We start from the raw sequence: 8644 nt of genomic DNA on the forward strand, positions 1-8644 counted from the left end.
ATCTCATCCAACCCATCACCGTCCAGCAAGCCTACGATGGAATTACTCACGCACGGCGGTGAGAATCATGAAATTGGTGATGGAGGATGGTTGATGATGATGATAGCGACGGATTCCCCTCTCCGGAGCCCTGAACGAACTCCAGATCAGCCCTCCTGAGAGGTTTTAGGGCTTGGCGGCGGCTCCGTATCGTAAAACACGATGAATCCTTCTTCCTGATTTTTTCTCCTCGAAACCAAATATATAAAGTTGGAGTTGAGGTCGGAGGAGCTCCAGGGGGCCCACAAGGTAGGGGGCGCGCCCTAGGGGGGCAGGCGCGCCCCCACCCTCGTGGCTAGGGGGTGGGCCCCTGGTCTTCATCTTTTGCAAGGATTTATTATTACTATTTCCAAATAGACGTTCCGTGAAGTTTCAAGTCATTCCGAGAACTTTTGTTTCTGCACATAAATAACACCATGGCAATTCTGCTGAAAACAGCACCAGTCCGGGTTAGTTCCATTCAAATCATGCAAGTTAGAGTCCAAAACAAGGGCAAAAGTGTTTGGAAAAGTAGATACGACGGAGATGTATCAGGGATGCCCCTGTAGGCATCCCACCTTTCTTCATCAACAATTATCGGTTAGTATCGGTTGAGCCTAAGTTTTTGCTTCTTCACATGAGTTGTGCTATTCTTGGAATGGCATTTTACTTTGTTTTGCATTCTATTTTAATAAAATACTTAGATCTGATACTCTTAAATAAGAGAGAGTCCTCAAATAGCTACCCATTTACATAACTACCCGCGTGATCTTCACTTATATCTTCTTGGAGTAGCTTGTCATTTACTCTTGTTCTTCACTTATATCCTATGAGTAAATTGTTGAATGAATTGAATATCATGAAGTTGAAATTATATCATGCCTAGTGGTAGCTTCACATTGGGTTTTAAAAGTGAAATCTTTTGAAGCTTGACAATCACAATATTGGTCATCCAAGCAATTCATGAATAATTAGTATAAGGAAGAGAGCTTTCACATGCAAATACACTATCTTGGAAATCTTTTGTGATTGTGAGCCCCCATAAAATATTATATGCCAAAATTGTTGAGGTTGGACAAGAAAGACAACGTAATGGTTTATGTTTGTTCATATTCACATAGAAGTTATATTGTCATAGATCCTTCAACATGTGGTGCTTGCCCCCCATCCTTGCTAGCCAAAAGCTCCGCACCAAGTAGAGATACTACTTGTGCATCCAAAAACCCTTAAACCCAAATCTTGTTTTCAAGCGTCCACCATACTGATACGTCTCCGTCGTATCTATAATTTTTTATTGTTCCATGCCAATATTATTCAACTTTCATATACTTTTGGCAACTTTTTATACTATTTTTGGGACTAACATATTGATCCAGTGCCTAGTGCCAGTTCCTGTTTGTTGCATGTCTTTTGTTTCACAGAATATCCATATCAAACGGAGTCCAAACGGAATAAAAACTGATGGAGATATTTTTGGAATATATATGTATTTTTGGAAGAAGAATCCACGCGAGACGATGCTTGAGGGGCCCACGAGGTAGGGGGGCGCGCCCCAGGGTGTCAGGCGCGCCCCTGACCCTTGTGGCCACCCCGTAAGGCGGTTGGTGCCCTTCTTTTGCCGCAAGAAAGCTAATTTCCGGATAGAGATCGTGTCAAAATTTCAGCCCAATCGGAGTTACGGATCTCCGGGAATATAAGAAACGGTGAAAGGGAAGAATCTGAGAACGCAGAAATAGAGAGAGACAAAGAGACAGATCCAATCTCGGAGGGGCTCTCGCCCCTCCCACGCCATGGAGGCCATGGACCAGAGGGTAAACCCTTCTCCCATCTAGGGAGGAGGTCAAGGAAGAAGAAGGAGGGGGGCTCTCTCCCCCTCGCTTCTGGTGGCACCGGAGTGCCACCGGGGCCATCATCATCACCGTGATCTACACCAACACCTCCACCATCTTCACCAACATCTCCATCACCTTCCCCCCTCTATCTACAGTGGTCCACTCTCCCGCAACCCGTTGTACCCTCTACTTGAACATGGTGCTTTATGCTTCATATTATTATCCAATGATGTGTTGCCATCCTATGATGTCTGACTAGATTTTCGTTGTCCTATCGGTGGTTGATGAATTGCTATGATTGATTTAATTTGCTTATGGTTATGTTGTTGTCCTTTGGTTCCCATCATATGATTGCGAGCGTGGATCACACCCTAGGGTTAGTTGTATGTTGATAGGACTATGTATTGGAGGGCAAGAGTGACAGAAGCTTCAATCTAGCATAGAAATTGATGCATACGGGATTGAAGGGGGACCAATATATCTTAATGCTATGGTTGGGTTTCACCTTGATGAACATTAGTAGTTGCAGATGCTTGCTAATAGTTCCAATCATAAGTGCATAGAATTCCAAGTCAGGGATGACATGCTAGCAGTGGCCTCTCCCACATAATACTTGCTATCGGTCTAGTAAAGTAGTCAATTGCTTAGGGGCAATTTCGCAACTCCTACCACCACTTTTCCACACTCGCTATATTTACTTTATTGTTTCTTTATCTAAACAGCCCCTACTTTTTATTTATGTAATCTTTATTATCTTGCAAACCTATCCAACAACACCTACAAAGTACTTCTAGTTTCATACTTGTTCTAGGTAAAGCGAACGTCAAGCATGCGCAGAGTTGTATCGGTGGTCGTTAGAACTTGAGGGAATATTTGTTCTACCTTTAGCTCCTTGTTGGGTTCGACACTCTTACTTATCGAAAACTGTTGCGATCCCCTATACTTGTGGGTTATCAAGACCTTTTTCTGGCGCCATTGCCGAGGAGTAATAGCGTGGGGTGAATATTCTCGTGTGTGCTTGTTTGCTTTATCACTAAGTAATTTTTATTTGCTATTCTTAGTTGTTCTCTATCTTGAGTTATGGATATGGAACACGAAATACCAAAAAAATTAGGTGTACTTTCTGCTCATGGAGATGGGGAACCACCTAAAACCCTCGATGCTGGTTATGTGAAAGATATTATGTACTACTTTAATAATCCTGAGAAAACCCCATTCAGTTATGTAATGGGAGTAACATTGTATCAACGTGAATACTTTAGGGATTACTGCTTGACACAAAAAGGGAAACTATTATAGAATCAAATTTGTATATTGAAGTGGTATGCTAGACAACTATGCTCGGAATATGATTATACTTGTTGCTCTAGGATGAATTCTCCACACCTCCCCTTTTCATGCAAATTTAATGATAATGAAACCTTGGCTTCTTATGCTAGAGGTATATATGATTACTATGATGTGGAACAAATAGAAGAATTTGTTGCTTTTATGGGTGCTTATGAAATTGAATCTATGTTTAAAGAGTTTGATGATATTGATGATGATTGTTATAGATCTGAAAATTTAGCTATCCTCAAATATTGCTATGAGAATTATGAATACAATTATGAAATTAATGCACTTATTAAGAAAGTCTCCGCTATCCAAGAAGAGACTAATATTTTGCAGGAATCTATGGAAGAAGAAGTTGATGACACTGTGAGCTCATTGGATGAAAAAGATGAGGAGGAGAGCGAAGAACAAAAGGAGGAAGAGCGGATTGATCACCCGTGCCCACCTTCTAATGAGAGTAACTCTTCAACTCATACATTGTTTAATTCCCCTGCGTGCTTACCGAAGGATGATTGCTATGATGACTGTTATGATCCCTATGATTCTTTTGAAATATCCCTTTTTGATGATGCTTGCTATGCTTATGGCCAAGATGCCAATATGAATTATGCTTATGGAGATGAACTTGCTATAGTTCCTTATGTTAAACATGAAATTGTTGCTATTGCACCCACACATGATAGTCCTATTATCTTTTTGAATTCTCCCGATTATACTATATCGGAGAAGTTTGCACTTATTAAGGATTATATTGATGGGTTGCCTTTTACCATTGCACATGATGATTTCGATAAATATAATATGCATGTGCTTGCTGCTCCTACTTGCAATTATTATGAGAGAGGAACTATATCTCCACCTCTCTATGTTTCCAACATGATAAAATTGCAAGAAACTGTTTATACTATGCATTGGCCTTTACTAGGCGTGCATGAATTGTTCTTTTATGACATGCCAATGCATAGGAAGAGAGTTAGACTTCGTCATTGCTTGATATATGTTGCTTTGTTCTCACTACTAAATTACAAATCATTGTTAATTAAAATTGGCTTTGATATACCTTGGGATCCGGGTGGATCCAGTACTTGAGCACTATATGCCTAGCTTAATGGCTTTAAAGAAAGCGCTGCCAGGGAGACAACCCGGAAGTTTTAGAGAGTCATTTATTTCTGTTGAGTGCTTTCATATAGTTTAAAAACAACAAAAATAAAGTGGGGAACCCAAAACTTTTTCAAAAAGGAAAGCGAAAGTGAGAAAGACAAGCATTGTTGAAGTGAGAGAGCTCCTTGAACTTTGTTCATGCTCACGGCAACTTTGTGAATCTTGATTACATAAACTTTTCAACAAAAATAATTATCCCCTTGTACAATTCCATTGTATTATAAAAATAATGTGCAAGGTTTGCCTTTAGGATGTTTACGATGCTTGTTGGTTTGTGCGGTGCAGGACAGAAACTTTGGCTGTAGTGCATGAATTTTAATTTTTTACTGGAACATCAAATGGTTCTGATTATTTTTGCAATGCTTGCTGTACAAATTTTTTACTTTTCCTAATTTTGGTAGAATTTTTCAAGTATCAGAAGTATGGTGAATGTTCAGATTCCTACAGGCTGTTCTGTTTTAGACAGATTCTGTTTTTGATGCATAGTTTGCTTGTTTTGATGAAACTATCAATTTATATCAGTGGATTAAGCCATGAAAAAGTTATAATAAAGTAGACACAATGAAAAAAAAATGAATTGGTTTGCAACAGTATTTATAGTGGTGATTTGCTTTATTATATTAACGGATCTTACCAAGTTTTCTGTTGAAGTTTTGTGTGGATGAAGTGTTCGATGATCGAGAAGGTCTCGATGTGAGAAGAAGGAAGAGAGGTAAGAGCTCAAGCTTGGGGATGCCCGAGGCACCCCAAGTAAATATTCAAGGAGTCTCAAGCGTCTATGCTTGGGTATGCTGGGGAGGCATCCCCTCTTTCTTCAACAAGTATCGGTATGTTTTCGGATTCGTTTTGTTCATGCGATATGTGCAAGTCTTGGAGCGTCTTTTGCATTTAGGTTTTTATTTTTCTTTTTATGCACCATGCTGGTATGAGATAATCCTTGGTTGATTTATAGAATGCTCTTTGCACTTCACTTATATTCTTTGAGTATGGCTTTATAGAATGCATCATGTGCTTCACTTATATCATTTGAAGTTTGGATTGCCTGTTTCTCTTTACATAGACAACCGCCATTTGTAGAATGCTCTTTTGCTTAACTTATATTTGTTAGAGCATGGGCATATCTTTTGTAGAAAGAATTGAACTCTCTTGCTTCACTTATATCTATTTAGAGAGATGACATGAACTGGTCATTCACATGGTTAGTCATAAAATCCTACATAAACTTGTAGATCGCTGAATATGATATGTTTGATTCCTTGCAATAGTTTTGCGATATAAAGATGGTGATATTAGAGTCATGCTAGTGGGTAATTGTGGATTGTAGAAATACTTGTGTTGAGGTTTGTGATTCCCGTAGCATGCACGTATGGTGAACCGTTATGTAACGAAGTCGGAGCATGATTTATTTATTGATTGTCTTCCTTATGAGTGGCGGTCGGGGACGAGCGATGGTCTTTTCCTACCAATCTATCCCCCTAGGAGCATGTGCATAGTACTTTGTTTCGATGACTAATAGATTTTTGCAATAAGTATGTGAGTTCTTTATGGCTAATGTTGAGTCCATGGATTATACGCACTCTCACCCTTCCATCATTGCTAGCCTCTCTAGTACCACACAACTTTCACCGGAACCATAAACCCACCATATACCTTCCTCAAAACAGCCACCATACCTACCTATTATGGCATTTCCATAGCCATTCCAAGATATATTGCCATGCAACTTCCATCATCATCATATACATGACTTGAGCATTCATTGTCATATTGCTTTGCATGATCGTAAGATAGCTAGCATGATGTTTTCATGGCTTGTCCGTTTTTTGATGTCAGTGCTACGCTAGATCATTGCACATCCCGGTACACGGTCGGAGGCATTCATATAGAGTCATATCTTTGTTCTAGTATCGAGTTGTAATATTGAGTTGTAATATTGAGTTGTAAGTAAATAAAAGTGTGATGGTCATCATTATTAGAGCATTGCCCCAGTGAGGAAAGGATGATGGAGACTATGATTCCCCCATAAGTCGGGATGAGACTCTAGACTTTACAAAAAAATAAAAGAGGCCCAAGAAGCCCAAATAAAAAAAGAGGCCAAAGAAGCCCACCATTTAAAAAAACAAAAAAATGAGAGAAAAAGAGAGAAGGGGCAGTGCTACTATCCTTTTTCCACACTTGTGCTTCAAAGTAGCACCATGTTCTTCATATAGAGAGTCTCTTGAGTTATCACTTTCATATACTAGTGGGAATATTCATTATAGAACTTGGCTTGTATATTCCGATGATGGGCTTCCTAAAAATGCCTGAGGTCTTCATGAGCAAGAAAGTTGTATGCACACCCACTTAGTTTCAGTTGGAGCTTTCATACACTTATAGCTCTAGTGCATCCGTTGCATGGCAATCCCTACTCACTCACATTGATATCTATTGATGTGCATCTCCATAGCCCGTTGATACGCCAAGTTGATGTGAGACTATCTTCTCCTTTTTGTCTTCTCCACCATCATATTCTATTCCACCTATAGTGATATGTCCATGGCTCACTCTCATGTATTGCGTGAAAGTTGAAAAGGTTTAAGAACGTCAAAAGTATGAAACAATTGCTTGGCTTGTCATCGGGGTTGTGCATGATGTGAATATTTTGTGTGGTGAAGATGGAGCATAGCCAGACTATATGATTTTGTAGCGATAACTTTCTTTGGCCTTGTTATTTTGAAAAGACATGATTGCTTTATTAGTGGGCTTGAAGTATTATTGTTTTTATGTCAAATGATAAACTATTGCTTTGAATCACTCGTATCTTAATATTCATGCCATGATTAGACATATGATCAAGATTATGCTAGGTAGCATTCCACATCAAAAATTATCTTTTTTATCATTTACCTACTCGAGGACGAGCAGGAATTAAGCTTGGGGATGCTGATACGTCTCCGTCGTATCTATAATTTTTGATTGTTCCATGCCAATATTATTCAACTTTCATATACTTTTGGCAACTTTTTATACTATTTTTGGGACTAATATATTGATCTAGTGCCCAGTGCCAGTTCCTGTTTGTTGCATGTTTTTTGTTTCGCAGAATATCCATATCAAACGGAGTCCAAACGGAATAAAAACTGACGGAGATTTTTTTTGGAATATATATGATTTTTGGGAAGAAGAATCCACGCGAGACGATGCTCGAGGGGCCCACGAGGTAGGGGGGCGCGTCCCAGGGTGTCAGGCGCGCCCCTGACCCTCGTGGCCACCCCGTAAGGCGGTTGGTGCCCTTCTTTTGCTGCAAGAAAGCTAATTTCCGGATAGAGACCGTGTCAAAATTTCAGCCCAATCGGAGTTATGGATCTCCAGGAATATAAGAAACGGTGAAAGGGAAGAATCTGAGAACGCAGAAACAGAGAGAGACAGAGAGACAAATCCAATCTCGGAGGGGCTCTCGCCCCTTCCACGCCATGGAGGCCATGGACCAAAGGGGAAACCCTTCTCGCATCTAGGGAGGAGGTCAAGGAAGAAGAAGAAGAAGGAGGGGGGCTCTCTCCCCCTCGCTTCCGGTGGCACCGGAGTGCCACCGGGGCCATCATCATCACCGCGATCTACACCAACACCTCCGCCATCTTCACCAACATCTCCATCACCTTCCCCCCTCTATCTACAATGGTCCACTCTCCCGCAACCCGCTGTACCCTCTACTTGAACATGGTGCTTTATGCTTCATATTATTATCCAATGATGTGGTGCCATCCTATGATGTCTGAGTAGATTTTCGTTGTCCTATCGGTGGTTGATGAATTGCTATGATTGATTTAATTTGCTTGTGGTTATGTTGCTGTCCTTTGGTGCCCATCATATGATTGCGCGCGTGGATCACACCCTAGGGTTAGTTGTATGTTGATAGGACTATGTATTGGAGGGCAAGAGTGACAGAAGCTTCAATCTATCATAGAAATTGATGCATACGGGATTGAAGGGGGACCAATATATCTTAATGCTATGGTTGGGTTTCACCTTAATGAACATTAGTAGTTGCGGATGCTTGCTAATAGTTCCAATCATAAGTGCATAGAATTCCAAGTCAGGGATGACATGCTAGCAGTGGCCTCTCCCACATAATACTTGCTATCGGTCTAGTAAAGTAGTCAATTGCTTAGGGGCAATTTCGCAACTCCTACCACCACTTCTCCACACTCGCTATATTTACTTTATTGTTTCTTTATCTAAACAACCCCTACTTTTTATTTACGTAATCTTTATTATCTTGCAAACCTATCCAACAACACGTACAAAGTACTTCTAGTTTC

This window comes from Triticum dicoccoides, chromosome 6A (assembly GCF_002162155.2).
Source record: "Triticum dicoccoides isolate Atlit2015 ecotype Zavitan chromosome 6A, WEW_v2.0, whole genome shotgun sequence".
In the NCBI taxonomy this organism is placed as follows: Eukaryota; Viridiplantae; Streptophyta; class Magnoliopsida; order Poales; family Poaceae; genus Triticum; species Triticum dicoccoides.